A 17,842-nucleotide genomic window follows, 5' to 3' on the forward strand; every position below is an offset into this window, starting at 1 on the left:
CGTCAAGGACGTTGTAAATGAGAAGAAGGGGTTCCAGTTTCTGCAATGAATGAGAAAGTGGTGGCTTCTAGCCCATTCCAACCACTTTTAGCTGAACATGTAGAACCATTTTGGTCAGGTTTTAGGCCTGGTTTGGGGAAGGAACTTACTTCTCTTGGCATATAGGAAGGCCTTCATCTGTTGAAAGGCAGAGGAATGTGATTTTGTTCATTCTTTTGTAGCTCTGAGCAATGTTTAACAGTAATAATATCCTTCTGGTTAGGGATTCTGGGTTGGATGTCAGTGATAGTCCCTAGTAATTTCTTTGCTTGTTCCTCCTCAGATGACCGTTTCCAGAAAAGGATGCTGGGAATGCAATTGACACACCCTTTCTTCTTACCACATACTCTGACAATTATGCTGCTGGACATTGCTCTTGGTTGGATGATCTGGGCAACCTCAGTGTTGTGCCACAATGCCACTGTAGGCCTTCATGCAGAGTGCCCTTGCCCACAAAGCATACATTATTATGCTCTAATACTTGATGTGCCTGAGCTTTACCTAGTCACAATTTCCCCTACAATAAGGATGCCAGAGGGGACTGTCAATATAGCTGACCTAAAGAAACCTATCTCATGATCTCTTTGTTCTCTTATTGTGTTGTATTGCATTGTATTTACGTTATTTGTACACTGCTTTTCTCCTCTTAATGCTCTTGGAGGAACAAGTTACGTTTTGTCAGACAGAATGAGTTATTGTCTGTTCTACCCAGCAAGCACACTTCACATGTTTAAGCTAATGGTCATATCACCCTCATCTGCTCCTTTTGCCCTGATTAACAAGATGGCTATCCTTTAATGCAGGGTCCCCAACCCCGGTCCGCAGCCTGCTGCCAGTCTGTGGCCTTCACAGGACCAGGCCACGGAGACAGATCTCCCACCCCTACGCATGCACTCCGACCTACATACAGCCTGCCCACCTGCATAGCATGGGTGCCCTGCCAACCTGCACCTCTGCGTGTGAGCATGCGCTGCTCACCCGCAAGCGTGCCATGCCCGTCTGTGAACAGGAGGTGCTCCCTACGGACCCCCCCCCAACCAGTTTGCAGTTTGGAAAAGGTTGGCAACCACTGCTTTAATGGACAGAACAACAAGCTTTTGTACTTACAGCGGAACCAAAACTGCATCGTATGTCTCCTGTTATGCCAAGTGTCTTCAAGTGAATGTGTTACTCTGAATAAATATATAGGTCCCTGTGTAACCCTTTTATTGAATATGTAACTGATATGGAAGCAGCATGTTTCCTGGTTCTCTTTCCAGTGGGCACCTTGAAAAGAGCTGTTGCGTGTCAGGGAAATGTTTTAAAAAACCTGCAGAAGTGATCATTATGTGAAGTAAGGTGTGGCTTTAAGAATAATCCTGTAGAATCATGCACCTTCTCAAAGGACTGCCAGACAAGGAATAGATTGCTCTTGGTCTGTGATTGAAACAAACCATCTGTTCAAATGTTTCTTGCTACAGAATGCCCTGTGAAGGGCTTTTGAAAATAAGCTGAGGTCTACCTGTGGACCTCTGCTTTAGAAGAAAGTTTGGCAATACAGATCTGGTAAAGCTGTTCTTTGAATGGCAGATCAGTGAGTTAATTATCTTAGAACTGCAGGGATGGAATGAACCCTATGGATCATCGAGTCCCAACCTGTCAAGGAGGCACAGTGGTAAATTGAACTCCCAACCCCAAAAGGTACACTACATTTAATATTACAGATGTACAACCAAAAAAGGTACACTACATTTAATATTACAAACACTATGGCTTAGCTTTGGCAAGTAAAATACAGGGAGACTATGCTGTATTTTCTGAAAAACCATTGTTAAGTTGTGGTTAATCACGGAACCAAGGAATGGCTAATTAACTTAAAGAGAGAACAAAGGAGTCGACAACAAAAGTCGGAGCCAGCGGAGCCAATTGGCAACGCCCTGAGGGCTCTTTTTATTGATTTAGCATGATTACATAGTATGTTATGAAAGAGACAGATGGGATAGTAGTTACCTAATCATAACCAGGATTCGCTGAAATAATTCTTTGATCTTATGCTCTACCTCTAAACAAAAGGGCAGAAGAAGGGGCTACCCCGCCTGCTGGCCACTGCCGAATCCCACCAGGACTGTATGCATGTCACTGGAACAGAATCACAGCTATAACCTTTAAGCAGACGTTTCCTACATTAAGTGTGGGAGGAAGAACTTTCTTCTTGTGTAATTTTTCTTTTAAGATTTGTGAATATTCTCACCTTTCTATATTTAAACTTTTCTTAAAATGGGTAGCAGGAGTTCTGCCTGACCATCTGCAAGGTGTGGTGGCGTGCTAATGTGTACATCTGCTTTGAAAACACAAAGAAATAAAACAGCACTCTTGTTTTACAGTGGAATATTCAAAACCAGCATGGTCCAGAGCAAATTTATCTTCGAGAAATCTCAACATTTTTAATGTATTTATATTTTTCTTTATTATATTCGTATATTTGGTTTTTGTATTTTGTGCAAAACACACAGAGTAGACATGTTCTAGATGGGTGGTATATAAGTCTAATAAAATAAAAAATAAAATAAAATAAATGCACACTCAGTGAAGGGCAGCTAGTGTACTTCTAACCCTGGGGGCTAGTGCTGAGGCAAATACTGCTCCCTCCACAATGAAAATTAGATTGAAACAGATGGACATTTATATATATATATAAGAGTGCCCTGATGATACTAATCTTGAATCTAAGTACAAGGTTTTTTAAGTGATCCGGATGATTTTCATAAATTTCTCCCCCTCCCTAAGCTTTTCAAAGATTCATATTGAAACCTCACAGGACTGTATTTGGCCAAGATAGCCTCCAAGTTGGATTTGTACCTTCTGAATGGCACTTTTCCAGAGGATCATCCCGCGGAGTTCATCTACATGTCAGGCCAAAGATCCAGTACTATTGACTATATGCTAGTTTGTGCCTCTCTAATTCTGCTGATAACCAGCTTTCAAGTGTTACCCTATCTAGAGAGTGACCATTTCCCCCTACTACTTCGGGTTAAACCTTTATTTACAACTCAAACTATGACTGATCAGCCTTCACATGAAGGCTCGCAAGTACTAACTTGTAGGGTGAGATGATCTGCACAAATGCAATCCAGGTTCAGAGAAGTAATAGAGGTCAAAGATCACTGTATTCCTAAATTTGAAGACCTGGACTACAATATACAGAATGATCGCATTAAGATTTACAACAGTCTAGTACAGGAACTAAAACAAATTTAACTGAATCTAAAGACCAGCCATTGACAACTTATAGGAAATCCAAACCCTGGTTTGATAAAGATCACCAAGGAGCAAGAAAAGCCCTTACAGCTGTCTATTATCAGTTTATCAAATTTATCAAAAGAAAAAAAGACTATACTCATTCGCTATGGGTGGAAGTAATTCTAGCTGCGAAACAGAAAAATTCTTCTAAGTTCTGGCGATTGGTTACTGTTAAGAAGCAAAACCTCCCATGCCAAATTGATCCTCCAATCTCCCAATGTAAATGGGTTGCCTTTTATAATCAGCTTTATAAAGACTTTCCTCCAATACCAGTCTCAGCTGGTGAATGTGAAGTTCTACTGGCTTGGCCTCCAGTTTCCCAAGAGGAAATTATATCCCATATTGCCTGACTGAAAATAGGTAAAACACCAGGGTCGGATGGTTTGCCTCCAGAACTCTTCAAAGAGAATATTGACTGGCAGGCTCCTTTCCTTGCAGAATTATTTACATATATCGACTCTACGGGCCTCATTCATGCAGAATGGAATACTGCAATAATAGTACCTTTATTCAAAAAAGGACTAAGAGATGAGCCAGCAAATTATCGCCTCATTAGTCTCCTAAATATATGTGGTAAACTATATGCTAGGCATCCTCAGGATAAACTTGAGACCTGGTTGGTTGAAGAAAATAGGATAGCTGTAGAGCAAGCTGGTTTTAGAGAGTGTAGATCCACTATGGACCATTGTCTCATTATCCAACACCTTATAGAGAAATATGTGTCAAAGGGTCAAACCTCATTATATGCCGCATTAGTTGATCTGAAAGCGGCCTTTGATTTCATCTCGAGACAGCAACTATGGGCCAATTTGGAAGCCACCTCAATAGATAAACGATTACTTCTATTGTTGCATGTGCATGTGAAAAAACTGGACAACAATCTGTCAGATCAGCATTGATGTGGATTCCTGGATTGAGCAGGGGTAGCTGTAGAGTAGTTGACCTCATAGGCGCCTTCCAACTCCATTATTCTAGGATTCTATTAAAATAGCTAAAAATACAATAAATTGCAATAGCCAAAATTGCTTAGAACAGTAAATTGCACTAAAGTAGGCCTGTTAAATTAATGTGGATTTGGTGAGTCAACTCCTCCTTAAATTTCATTAATTCAAATGGGTCTACTCTAACTGTGATTCACTATGCTAAAGTAAGGCACAGTTAGAGTAGGCCAATTTGAATCAACACAACGCATGGATGAGTTGCCTCACCAGATTCCCACTCATTCAATGGGGTTATTCTTTCCGTGATTTAAGCAATAGGAGTTTGGCCAATATAAAAAAAAAATCATTAAGCATGTTGCACATTAAAACTGCTAGGAAAAAAACATTCAAAGTATTGTAAAAGCACATTTAAGGTGATTAAAAATACAAATCTCCCACTGAAACCCTTCTTGCATTATCTGTGTAATCAAGAGAGAAAACACTCATGAATTGCTTAACACACAATCTAAAATTTGACTGGATATGGGTGAGAATCTTCTTTTGCTCACTTCTGTTCAGAATTTTTCAAACTTCCAAAAATTGCTTCATATTTTGAGAGCAAGAGTTTGAGATTTTTTTAAAAGAGAGAGATCTATCGCATGGAGAAAGCAAGACTGACAGATTAGCCCACTGAAGCAGAAGACTTTAAATGATCTTTACAGTCTTATTTTGAATCCCTGTTCATTCAACCGTGTTTGTGATGCTGAATTAAGAGTGCCATCTCTTTTATGGAAAGAGACTTCATATCTCTGACAACCGCATGATAGGCAGGTACACCACAATCCTCCCCATAGTGGGAATAGCTATACCTTTTGTATTTGTCCAGTGCTGTTTTTTTTCTTTCCTTTCCTTTTTTTGAGATTTTTCTTCTGTTTGCTTCAGCAACAACTCACCAAAATTTGTAAAGTTCTTCATAAACTTGATAGAAAGAATGTGAACTTTATAAATGTTCAAAAGTGGAAAGCAAAATTGACAACTGTCTCTATTTCTAAATTTTATATGCTCCAGGTAATTCAGGCTCTTTAAAAATATATATAGTTATATTTTGTAGCTTGTTAGATTTTTCTGTATGTGTTTCTATGACATCTCTTTCCCTTTAAAAAAAATCCAAACTTTACCACCTTTAAAATATATGCTAGTAGCATTCACCCTTATTATGTTCAGTAGTTATGAATATTCATGTTTCAGGCTAATGTTGCTGAGAGGTGGAGCCGAGAGATATGTAATGAAGAGGCGGAGCCAGAGAGTGAAAGGGGTCAATCAGTGGGAGTCATTGAGAGTGAGAGAGTGGAGAAGGAGATAGTGTGTGGTATTCCTCGCCTCTGGAACAACCTACCTCCTGAGATTCGTGTGGCCCCCTCGCTGGGTACCTTTAAAAATCGACTTAAAACATGGATGTTTCGGCAGGCCTTCCCTCCAGTCAATCCCTGATGCCCTCTTTCTCCCTCCTATTTGTCTATTTCATTATGTTTATTTTATGTAAAACTGTTTTATAAATATTCACTGTTTTATTTCATGTTGTTAGCCGCCTAGAGTGGTCTTAACTGACCAGATAGGCGGGATATTAAATAAATAAATAAATAAATAAATAAATAAATTTGGGAGATCTGAGAGGATTAGAGTGTGAAGTGTATGGACCTGTAATGACAAATAGTAGGGTGAGATTGAAGATAATAGAAGTTACCTATGATTAATAATAATAACATCTGCAATCAATAAAGATGTTTTATTTAAAAGACAGCAAAGTTTGGACCTGCGTCTTCATCCTTCCGGGAGTAAAGTTGATTTACTGATCAACTAGTGGCAGCAGGGTAAAAAGGAGTAGTGGTTTGCCTTTGTGTGCTCTGTGTCTGGAGTCAGGCAAGGGGCATGAGGAGCGAATGCCACAATGCTTTTAAACAACTTAGGTGGACTCTTTTTAGACTTCCATCTGAAGGACTGCCATTAGACAATCCTTGTTTTGAAGGCGTTTTTCATTTGAAGCATTGTCCAGACCATATATATTGTCTTGGTCCCTTTGTATGGTTCTTTATCTTTATAATGACCTTTGTATGGAGCCTCCTGGTGCAGTGGTTAAACTGCTGTACTGCAGCCAAAACTTTGTTCACGACCTCGGGTTCAATCCCAGGTAGCCAGCCGATAGTTGATTCAGCTTTCTATCTTTTTGAGGTAGGTAAAATTAGTACCGGGCTTAGCGGGGTGGGGTGGGGGTGGGAGAATGTGTAGCCTGCATAATTAACTTGTAAATCACCAAGAGAGTTCTTTAAGTACTATGGGGCAGTATATACACACAACCTTGCTTTGTTTTTGCTTTTTTGTATGGTTCTTATCTTCATAAGACCAGGTTTTAGTTAGCCTCAGTTTAGCCATGGATCGCAGCTCACATCTTCCTTACATGGATGATGATGAGGGATTATCCCTACATCAATACTGATCCTATTGTGTGTGCAATCCTATTCAGTTTGCCTTATGGAATACATGGTATAAAGCAATGGTTCTCAAACTGGGGTCCCCAGATGTTCTTGAACTGCATTTCCCCGAAGCCTTCACCACTTCCTCTGCTGGCCAGGATTTCTGGGAATTGCATGCCATGAACATCTGGAAACCCAAGTTTGAAAACCACTGGTATAAAGAACGATGTGCACACTGCTTATACGCAGGCAATTCAATATCCACTTATTTGGCTTCCAGTTGAAAAAAAAAATACAGCATGGCATTACATTCAAGACAATGCAAGGAAGTAAGTGGAAAAGCACTAGCATATGTAGAGTCAGAGGCAAAGATAAACAGTTGAAAATGGAGACAGAGATAGAAATAGAGAAGGATAAAATGTTTTCATGGGGAGCAATTTAAACATTGTAGAAGACATCTAGAAGTATCTATCATTCATCCCTTCCATAGCAACTTGCCAAATGCTCCCATGTCCATTCAAATGCAAAAGAAATAATAAAAAAAAGAATTTTAGACACATCCTAATGTGCATAGACTTGGAAGTCCTCTTTTTTGTCTTCTTTTGTTTCTTTGGATTTTGCCTGGTATACTCTACCCTTGTTGAATGCCTGAAAAGCGATTGCAATATTGACCAGATTTTACTGTGGTGTTTCATGATCTAACTTATGAAATCATCATCTTCAAATAGACCATCGACTATTGGAAAAACTTTTGCAAATCCGGGAAGGGATGAGACAAGAACATAAGAACTGACAAAGTGATTAGGGTAGCAGAAAGTTCCGAAAAGGTATGTAAGAAAATGACACTGGCCTAGAGGAATTAGAAGAAAAGGGGACCAACTTTTGAAATGGTTCACTCAGGACAGCTTCAGTTCCTTGAATGGTCAAAATATTATACATTGGCAAACCCAGTTTGCATGTAATGATATGTGTTTTACATTAACAGACAGCCTTCAATGCAAATGTTTAATTAACACAGTCTTATTATTTGGTTTTTGATGATATTTTAGTAGCTGAAAGGTTGTGGCATGCTAATGAAAACTGAGGGGAGAAACAGTTGAGATGCTGTCTCCCATAATTAAAGGTGATAATATAATAAAGGTGATATGATTGTGCTTGAGCAATCATAGTTACACAGAAAACCTTCCATAACTCCTGATGACCAGTCACAAGACAAAAATAAGTAAATTTACCACTTATGGAGCTGAAAAACATCACGATTAGGATAAACAAATGAGTTTGTCCCCTTAAGTGAATTCTCCTAAAGATGTTCTAACTTAGCGTCTATTTCTGCCTGAAGCAACTTTTTCCTTAATTTAAGATCCTGTTTTATCTTCTATTTCTAATTGTTAGCATTCTGCTCATTAAAAAAAGAAAGAAAGAGAGAGAGAGCTTGTTTTGTGATAGCAGGTAAATAATTTTATTTCATAAAGTACTATGAGATTCATAAAGGGGCTTCACATTCAAGGTTGAAATGATGTAACAAGGAGTTGTACATGTAAGCAACATGTTTTAAAGGAAAAGTGAGATTCTTTTACAGCTAACCACATATTATTTCTTGCTTGCCTCATAAGAACATTGATTTGGCATATTCCATTAGAGGAATTCCATTAGAGGTGTAACTAAAAGCATCAATATGCTTTCAGTTACATCTAACTAGTCAGCTACATCAGTTAGTCTCATTCAATGGAGTCTGGAAACAGATGTTGAAGGAAAAGTGTATTTCCTGCTCTTACAGCATTCTAAATCCATCAGTGTTATCTCTTTTGTGATGTATGATTGCGCAATCAAACTTATATTGGAAGCCTTGTGTTTATAGTTCAGTGATCAATTACATGAGTATTTGCGAAGGCTTTCATGGATCTAATGGTTTTTGTGGGTTTTTCGGGCTCTTTGGCCATGTTCTGAAGGTTGTTCTTCCTGATGTTTCGCCAGTCTCTGTGGCCGACATCTTCAGAGGACAGCACTCTGTGCTCTGGTGTAGTTTGCCTGGGTGTTGAGTATTTATGGCTGTGATATTGCCTTTTGTCCTTTTCAGCATATGGGTGATTAGTGTGTCCTGTTATGGGTGTATTGTTGTGACGCCGAGAGAGGCTCGGAAAGAAAAAACTAGAAACCGGGCCTTCTCGGCGGTGGCCACTCGGCTGTGGAACACCCTTCCAACAGAAATTCAGCTGGTACCCTCGCTGGGTGTTTTTAAAAGACTGTTAAAAACTTGGCTATTTAGGCAGGCCTTCCCTCCAGTCAGCTAACTCTTTTCATTTCTTTTTTCTTATCTTATCCCAATCTAGTATCCTTTCTTAATTAATTGTTTTAATTAATATAGAAATTGTATTTTATGACTATATATATATTTTATATAGATCTATTTTATGTTGTAAGCCTCCCCGAGTAGACATGGTCTAGAGGGGTGGGGTATGAATAAATAAATAAATAAATAAATAAATAAATAAATAAATAAATAAATAAATAAACAAACAAACAAACAAACAAACAAACAAACAAACAAACAAACAAATAAATAAATAAATAAATAAATAAATAAGGAGGAGAGATTATCTGTCACTGTGATTGATGGGTGTCATTAGCTGGTCTTTTGTGTGTAGTGATCCCCAGTCCTTGTGGCTGAGTAGAGTTCAACATGCCCTAAAAACAGCTGGACAGGAAATTCTAGTGTGGAATGAAGATGGATCGGCGAGCCCCCTTGTGATCACAGAAAATGTAGAGTTCACCTGAACTCCCAGCGCTGCAGATTGTGAGATTATAGTGTGTGGGGGGAGGATGTGTTGGGGCCACACCCAGGCTGACGGTCACCCAGGGGAGTGGACGCTCGAGGTCCAAGTGTGGTCAAAATCACAGCTAGCTGGGGTCCCACAGTCTTCAGTACCATGAGATCTCAGGGCATGGGACTTGCCCATTTTCAGTAGAAGGGTCACAGGAGACTGCAGATGGAAATCTGATTCCGCACTACAACAGACCACTTTATTTGTTTGAGGTTGAATTTTATTTTGATGGTCATTAATAAAGTGTGGCCCATAGTTTACCCATAACAGTTGTCTTGCCTCATTATTCCAGGGTGGGAGGGCAATGGAATTAGTGATGTGTACAACACAAGGAAGAGGCACTAGAGATCACACTGCAAATAATTTGTTGGCTACTAAAGCATAGCAAGGAATTTCAGGAAAAAAATCTATCTCTGTATTATCGATTACAACAAAGGTTTGTGTGAATTGTGACAATTTAGAGATCATTCTAAAAGAAATATGTGTGGCATAACATTTCAATGTCTGGATGCATAACTTGGAGAAGAGGTGACTGTTAGGACAGAATGTTATTTCCCATTGGCAATGATATTATAGTTTACCTTCCTATATGCTCAATATCTGTGCAAAACATACCATACAAAAAGCAGAATGAGATTCAGATGTAGAAAGAGTGAAAAGTGGTGAAAGGAACATCAAGAAATTAAGACAGTTTAAAGACACCATATTGTCGGGAGAAAATAGAAACAAATTCAAACAACTACCAAGAAGAAGGATGTGCAAAAGTAGGATGACAGCTGAACATTGAGAAGATGACAATTGGGACTGTGGAAGAATTACATAACTTTAATGCTGACAATGAGAATTCTTTTTAAAAAATCAAGATTTTCTATATGATGACTCAATAATGTATTCAAACAGAAATTGCAGCTAAGAAATCAGAAAAAGACAGAGATCCAGGGAAGCTATAAAGGAACTGGAAAGAGCTTTAAATGTAAGAATGTGCTGCTGGAGATGAAGGCCTTGATGTTGAGAACAGGAGAACTGAGTACTGTGTAAGGCATGACATCAAGAACAAATTTATATGTATATGCAAGATAACATTACAAACACGGCACCAACTATGCTGTTGCTCTTAAGGATGCAAAAATGATGGTGCTGCACAGCATATCATGAAAGCCATGGTTTCTCTCATGCTGTGACTCCCAATATCTGTGTTCATTTTGTGTTTTCCACTTCCTGAAGTGAACAGTACCTTAGTTTCACCTCAAAGAGACTGTGGAAGATGAGTCATCAAAGAAACAGGGGGAGGGATGAAATATGAAAGACCTTCCCTTTTGTATCTAGATTTTCAAAGGTATCTCTAATACCTCCAGGTTGTTATTGCATAGGAAGAAATCTTCCAGTCACAAATGACTAGCTAGCCACAGATGGTCACCCGCTTGATTCTCAGACAATATCATTCTCATTCTCAGCACTGACTCCATGTTGGTTCTCTTCCACAGAACCAACATGTTCTGTGGAAGAGGATTTTGTCTAGTCAAATATAAACTGTAAGATACGTGTAAGATGTGATGAGAAATATGCTACACCACATCTTATAGTTTATATTAAATGTGTACCACATTTGATGTTAAATATAAGACAAAACTGGAGAACACTCCATGCAGACCTTTCCTCAGTAGCTCATAACAGCTGAATTTCAAGTAACAAGGGAAGGTTCTCTTTCCTTTGGACCACAAACAACATACATTCCTATGAATCCATCGAGCTTTCTGATAATCTTTTGCAGGTGGCCATATATGTACATATTTTTAAAGAAAACATTTAATAGTGTATTAGACAGGAAGACAAATATTTCCTCTGTTTGTATCTTATGCATTTACTCATTTGCTAAAGTAATATATCTTTTAAATGTCACTTTTAAAGGAAACCCCTTGAGTACTGATAGACTAATACAAAATTTGGGACATGTAATTTTCTAAATCTCTACTCTATTAGCCATGGTGGATCAGATCCAGTTAGTGCACATTGGCTGTTTGTGTTTCTAGCATATGAATTATGGAGATATCTATAAGGAGAGATATTTAGGGCTTGTCCAACTGCAAGGCAGTCCCTTAGGTCATGGAATGAGTATGCTGAAATATTGGCTCAAGATTGATTTTGAAAATCACTTGGAAAAAAGGGGATTAGTTAAAACTATAGTTGAAATGCTGGTTACCAATAAAATTATATTTCTGGAAAGTAGCTCAAAATAATTTACATAAATATATTTTAATTTACTTTTAAAAATGTGAATATTGTAAACTTCTCGCCTATGCTACATCCACTTCACTCTCTTCTCAACACTGAGAGTACTCCATATAATGCTGGGCTTCTGATCATATGGGTGGCATAAGAGCTTTAACTAAACATACTTAGAAGGACTTTAATGTAATCCTTCATGCGATCTTGAGAAATATGACATCTTTGCAAAGATTCAGCAGAGGATCTTAAGCATAATTGTTTTGGAAGCCTTTTGGATGCTACTAATTTTATCTGTTTCCACCACTTCATGGTAATGTATCTTTTGCTCTTTAGAGTATTAGGCTCATTTTAAATTTTAATGGCCAAAAACCTGTTGCTTAGTTAAGCATACAGAAAGTATATATGACCTAACTTGTAGTGGCTTCTTGCTGTTAATTAATGAGTCCCTGCTTAGATTTTTGTATACACACTGATCTAGAGGGGTTGTCACATGCAGAAATCCAAGCAGAGACTCCTTAACTGCTAGTAAGAAGCTGCTGCACTACACCAGCCATTTTCTGCAGATGTATCTGTACAACAGGATTTTGGCCAATATGTTTTATTGTTTTAATCACGATGTATGCTTTTCTAGGTGTCTTCAGACAGAAGATGGGCAAATAAATGAAAATAATAGATGAACAAAAAGAAGTACACCTACATACCAAGGCGTGAGAAACTTCCATATGAAGTGGTGATGTACAAGGCGAGGCTACCTTGGCTTTCCAGAATGCCATCATACCATAATGCCTAAATTTGACTTAAGTCACCTTTTTGTGCCTACTGGCCCTGTTTGGTCTCTTTGGTCTGTTCACAAGGTGAAACACGTAGGTGAGTATGTCTCTGTATGTATCTGTACTCCTACAAATCTTGTTTTTTTCTTAAGCCTCTTGGTCATTGCATCTTGTGTATGGCAGTGTATTTTAATTATTGCAAATGTTTAAGATTAAGTGAAAGAAGGTCTTTTGGTCCAGTGGCCATGCCTAGTTACTGAACAACCTGGTTTAATGTCTTCAATAGTTGTTGCTAGCCTTGAGTCCAGCTGGATCTGCTCACTTTGTCCAATGCAAATGTTGCATCTATAGGCATGAATGTCAGTGGAGTTGAAATGTAACTCATAGAATCATAGGGTTAAAACAGGTTTTTTGGATTATTTAGACCAACTTCCTACTTCATGCATTACATCTTGAGCAAGCATCCTCTAGATCAGTGGTCCCCAACCTTAGGCCTCCAGATGTTCTTGGACTTCAACTCCCAGAAATCCTGGCCAGCAGAGGTGGTAGTGAAGGCTTCTGGGAGTTGTAGTCTAAGAACATCTGGAGGCCCAAGATTGGGGACCACTGCTCTAGATGGCTGGCCACTGAGGCTCTTCAATGCAGAGGAACGCTATATTCTTTCAGTAATTGTTTCCATTGCCATGGATCTTGAACAAATCACCAGAGATGGCCTTGATTCCTCTTCTGCCTTTAGTCACGACTTGGTACACAATGCAATATCACTTCCAGCCATCTTGCAACATATGTCATGGTCTGACATGATTTCTGAAGCAAAAATTATGAACATGCCAGATTCATTGTGAATAAAATTGTTAATAAAACAAAATACCTCTTGCCATTGGCTATAGCTTGGATCAACTTCTTGCAATAGGAGTTTGATTGTTAGGGAGTTATATTTTATCTGAAGCAGATCCCAGTTTGGGGGGGGGGGAGTAATTGCTGCCATATCACTTAATTTGAGTCATCCTTCCCCCCCCTCTTTTTTTTTTTTGGTAGCGCTGAAACCAAGCCCGTAATAATTTTACATTTTCATCTCAAAGTAATAAGATAGTGATTTATTAAATTTTAAAGTATTGTTAGGTAGACTTGACATTTAGATAATATTGTTTTCTCTATCTACATGCCTCCTTGCCTAGAGAACTTCTAGGTCACAAACCTCTGTATTAAGCCTTTTATAAAGGTAGAAGTTATGTTCAAAACTGGCAATTTATAAAAGTCGTAAGATCATTGGAACTAATAATCAAACCAAAGAACGTGAAAGAAACCCATCCCAGCTTCCATGAGACATCTCTGACTTTGGGAGAAAGGTATGCATTTTGTGACCATGGGAAACCATGGCCTTTTTAATTTTTTAAACTCTTGAACATCTCGCAGAGCAAAGAATGTGTTGGTACAGAAAGGCAAACACAATGTATACCATGACTCTGGAAAATCAGTTTTAGAATGGGGTCAGCTGCTATAACAGTCCCAATGACCTTCAAATACTGTAGATAGTTCCTTTTGTAGTTACAATTTTAAAGTAACTTTCTTATTTGTCACAAAAAAACTAAATAGTCCTTTCAGTCACTATTTAAAACTCTGAAAGTAGCCATGTGAAGCACAATGCAAAGCAGCAGTTGGGCCATGTGATATTCCTTCTCCAACACTAATTGAAGCCATAAAACCAGAATTGAAAAAGTAGCTGTAAAGTTACAGGTACTCAACCAAAGGAATAAAGTTACTCCTTATTAGTTATACTGTCTTGCTGGAAAAAGGAATTAATGACAAGTAACTTGTATTTGAAATAGGTTACTTCCAGTATGAGGAGAAATACTAATGGCTAAACCTGTTGAAAAACAGCCTTTTGAATAGAGTGGTTTTTTTTTTTTATCAAAGATCCAGAAAGGGTGGCTTACTTCTTGTTCTCTGCTGCTTCTCCTCTGCAGCTGCCCTTGTAAACCAATTCTCGTACTTTGGGTTTCCTTATATAAGTTTACTCTTGAATGAACATGCCTGCCTGCGTGCGCAAGCGTACACACATGTACGCACACACACACACACCATGTGTCCACATAATTCGCCACTATCCTAAGTTCCTTTACCATCCACATGTTACTATATTATAGAAAGAAATCATGTGGAAGCAAGTCTAAGTTGCTGTGGTAGCATGGATTGCCTTTAATATCTTTGGAAACTGATGCAAACCCTTTTCTATTCCAGCTAGTATTCTGAGGACAATGCAGGTCAAAAATGTTCTTTTGGTTAGAGGAGGGGGGCTTTTAAAAGGAGCATTAGAAGGATGTTTAAAATATTCAGTCCATTCAATTTGAGCCTTCGAATGGAATGACTAGGTCGCCAGCAAAGATATAAAAAGTGAATATGCTAACAGAGGAAATGTAAAGGTTTAAATATCTGGTTAGCAGGGAGAGTTATAGGCATCCTTCAGTCTCGAGAGAATATGGTGACATGCTCTGAATTGAGGAGTGTCCTCTCAAGAGCATGAAGCCCGGGTAAGGTAATATGGAGGATAGGCTGTTACCCAAGCAGCAGATTCCCCCTCTCCACATTGCTGAAATGGTCCAATGGAAAGGCAAGAGCCAGTACAACTGGTTCCAGCAATGTCGCAGGAGTTGGCAGAACGACACATGCTGCCTTCGGGACTCCAGCTCCGGATTTTGCCTCGAGGTTAACTCCTGAAGCCTTTTCCATGAGTGGATATAGCCACAAGGCAGTGGAGGTTTGAAATCGGAGTTTTCCTTCTCCTAGATGGGCTGCCTTCCATGGCTGACGAGCCCCACTTCCCGGCCTGCTTTATTGTACTCCCTTTGTGTTACTTACATCAGCATGAATGTGTGGAAGGTCTTTCCACCTTGCTTCCTACTTGGGTGCAACAAATGGGCTGCTTGGAAAAGAGCAAGTACTCAGTACAACAGATCATATTATTGGCATGCGAAAAGCATTTAAAACAGGGACAAGTGGAAATTTTAAGTTTTTTTACAATAAGAATTTACCAACCTTGAAAGTTTTGTTATATTTAAGGTGGCAAGAGATTGTGATTTAACACATCTGAATGTGGGAGACAGCAAAACTGAAAGAATTGTCCATCCAGGCCAAATGCGTTTCAATACTGAAGCCTTAAACATCTGGCTTTGAAACCTTGAATTTTCAATAGGGATATGAAGAACACTGGGTATATTCCATGTTCTTTTCCACTTATGCTGTTTTGACAGAGCGAGATGCTTCAGGAAGGAATTTCCAAGCCCTGAAAGATTCCCTGCTTCCAGTATGAGATCTGTGGCTCTCTGTGGCAAAGGTAGTGTCCTTTCCATCTGAGAAGCAAAACGGGCATATAGAAAGCACAGAAGGAGAGGCTTATTGATCAAAATGCCCATCCAGCATTTCTAAGTGTAAAGGTCCATGCAATACATCAGCACCTCTGATAGCTTCGAGTGGTTTGTTTGTGGAGAAATTGTTCTTGCTGGTTTGATAATTGCTCTCATGAGCTCTAGAAAATATCTCATCCTCATTCCTAGTATCAACTGATGGGCTTCGCGTCATTTTTCACACTGGTTTCTCATCTTAAACAGCTGTGTGGGTAGGCAATTACAACACAATCTTCTCCACAGTGGGAAGAACTGCATCTCTTGAATATGTCTAGTGCCAATCAATGAGGAGTTCATTTTTGTAAAAAAAAAAAATTACCAAAATTTTGAGATGTCTTCATAAATTTGACAGACACTTCTACCCTTGTGTATTCAATCATGTTACAGTATTGAAAGAAAGCTGCCACCTCTATTTTTTTTTCTAATAAACTTTTCAACTTTAACAACAAGGAGCAAGAACAATATGCCGTGTCTGTACTGAGAACAGCAGTACAGTACTTGTTTAATTTGTCCACCTCAGATGGGCAAACATTTCAGTTTTGATTTTAAAAAAAATTATTTTGTTTTGCCGATGTATTCATAAAGAATCTAAAGGAATCCAAAGGAAGTAAAACTGACAGATTTTCCCATTCTCAATCTCTGCAATCTTCAAGTCAAACTGGGAAAGTTGATGCTGTTCATTGTTATGCTCCTAAGAAAATAATAATGTATGAACCAGTTCTAAAGCTTTAAAAAATGTTATTTGAATAAATAAACTTTTCAGTGGGACCCAGTTATTCTTGCTAGAATTTGTATTCCCATAACAGATCTACTTGTAGAAGGCTGTCACTGGTTTCTTTTTTTCTTTTTGTTCTTTATAATTGTAAAATATGTGTGTGTGGGGGGGTGTACGCGTGTGTTAAGATGACAATTTAGATTGTCAGACTGAGGGGTTTGACTGAGCCACTCAGTTCAAAAGGATTAACCTGGACTCAGCTGTTTGCCTTAGTGATTTCATACCAGCTGGATGGGTGACATTAAGATGTCAATAGCACAACAGAATTTATCTAACAGTTCCATTATTGACATCATCCTTTGATGCTATGGGCAATTGCTTCTTTTGACACATCAAGATGTATTTCTTTCTTTGCAAATTGTCATAAGAGCAAAGAAGGAGTGAGTTGAACTTATTGTGAATCTGACTCTCTGTATCTCTGTGTATGTATATGTTAGAAAAAATGGTCGTATGGGTATCTAACCAGTTAAGAAGTTTCATTTTGGATCCTTCCCTCATTTGGCTAATAATAATTGCATGCTGTCAAATCAATTCTGACTTATGACAAGCCTTTCCAGGCTTTTCTAGAAATAGTGGTATCCAATTCACTGAGCTATCCAGCCAGCTGTAAGGAGTACAGTACTTGGAAGAGGTTTACCATTCCTTTCTTCTGGGAGCATCCTGAGATTTTGCAGCTTGCCCAAAGCCACACTGACTGGTTCTTCTGAGATCACAGGGGAGAACTGAACTCCCAACCTCTAGCTCCACAGCTAGAGTACGTAACTCACTGAGCTATCCAGCCAGTTATCATCCATATACCATGTACAGTGGGGTCTTGACTTAAGAACGGCTTGAGTTAAGAACATTTTGACTTAAGAACCACTCTCATAGGAAAATATTGACTTGACTTACATACTTAGATTTGAGTTAAGAACTGAAAAAAACCCACGTGGGAGGCAGGGAAAGTGCAAAATGTGAACTTTCAGTTAACTGTTGGCCAGTGAAAAGGGTGCCTGTCTGCTTCCTCACTCCTCCCAGCGTTTAGAGAGTGGATTGGGAGACAGTCTTCGGACTGCCTGGTCCTGGACTGCCTGGACTGTATTTTCCCTGCCTTCCCTGAACCTTTCTTGACCTAAGAAAAAAAGAAACAAAATATC

The 17,842-nt window shown here is 38.8% G+C and overlaps 1 long non-coding RNA gene across 1 annotated transcript; it reads left to right on the top strand.

The window, feature by feature from the left end:
• Window positions 1-1,265: 1,265 nt before the first annotated feature.
• On the top strand, window positions 1,266-17,504 carry LOC144589245 (uncharacterized). Its single transcript, XR_013545270.1, has 2 exons — window positions 1,266-13,876; window positions 15,779-17,504. It is a non-coding gene; the product is annotated as an uncharacterized LOC144589245 (long non-coding RNA).
• The last annotated feature ends 338 nt before the right edge of the window (window positions 17,505-17,842 follow it).

Source organism: Pogona vitticeps, chromosome 4 (assembly GCF_051106095.1).
Source record: "Pogona vitticeps strain Pit_001003342236 chromosome 4, PviZW2.1, whole genome shotgun sequence".
Taxonomy (NCBI): Eukaryota; Metazoa; Chordata; class Lepidosauria; order Squamata; family Agamidae; genus Pogona; species Pogona vitticeps.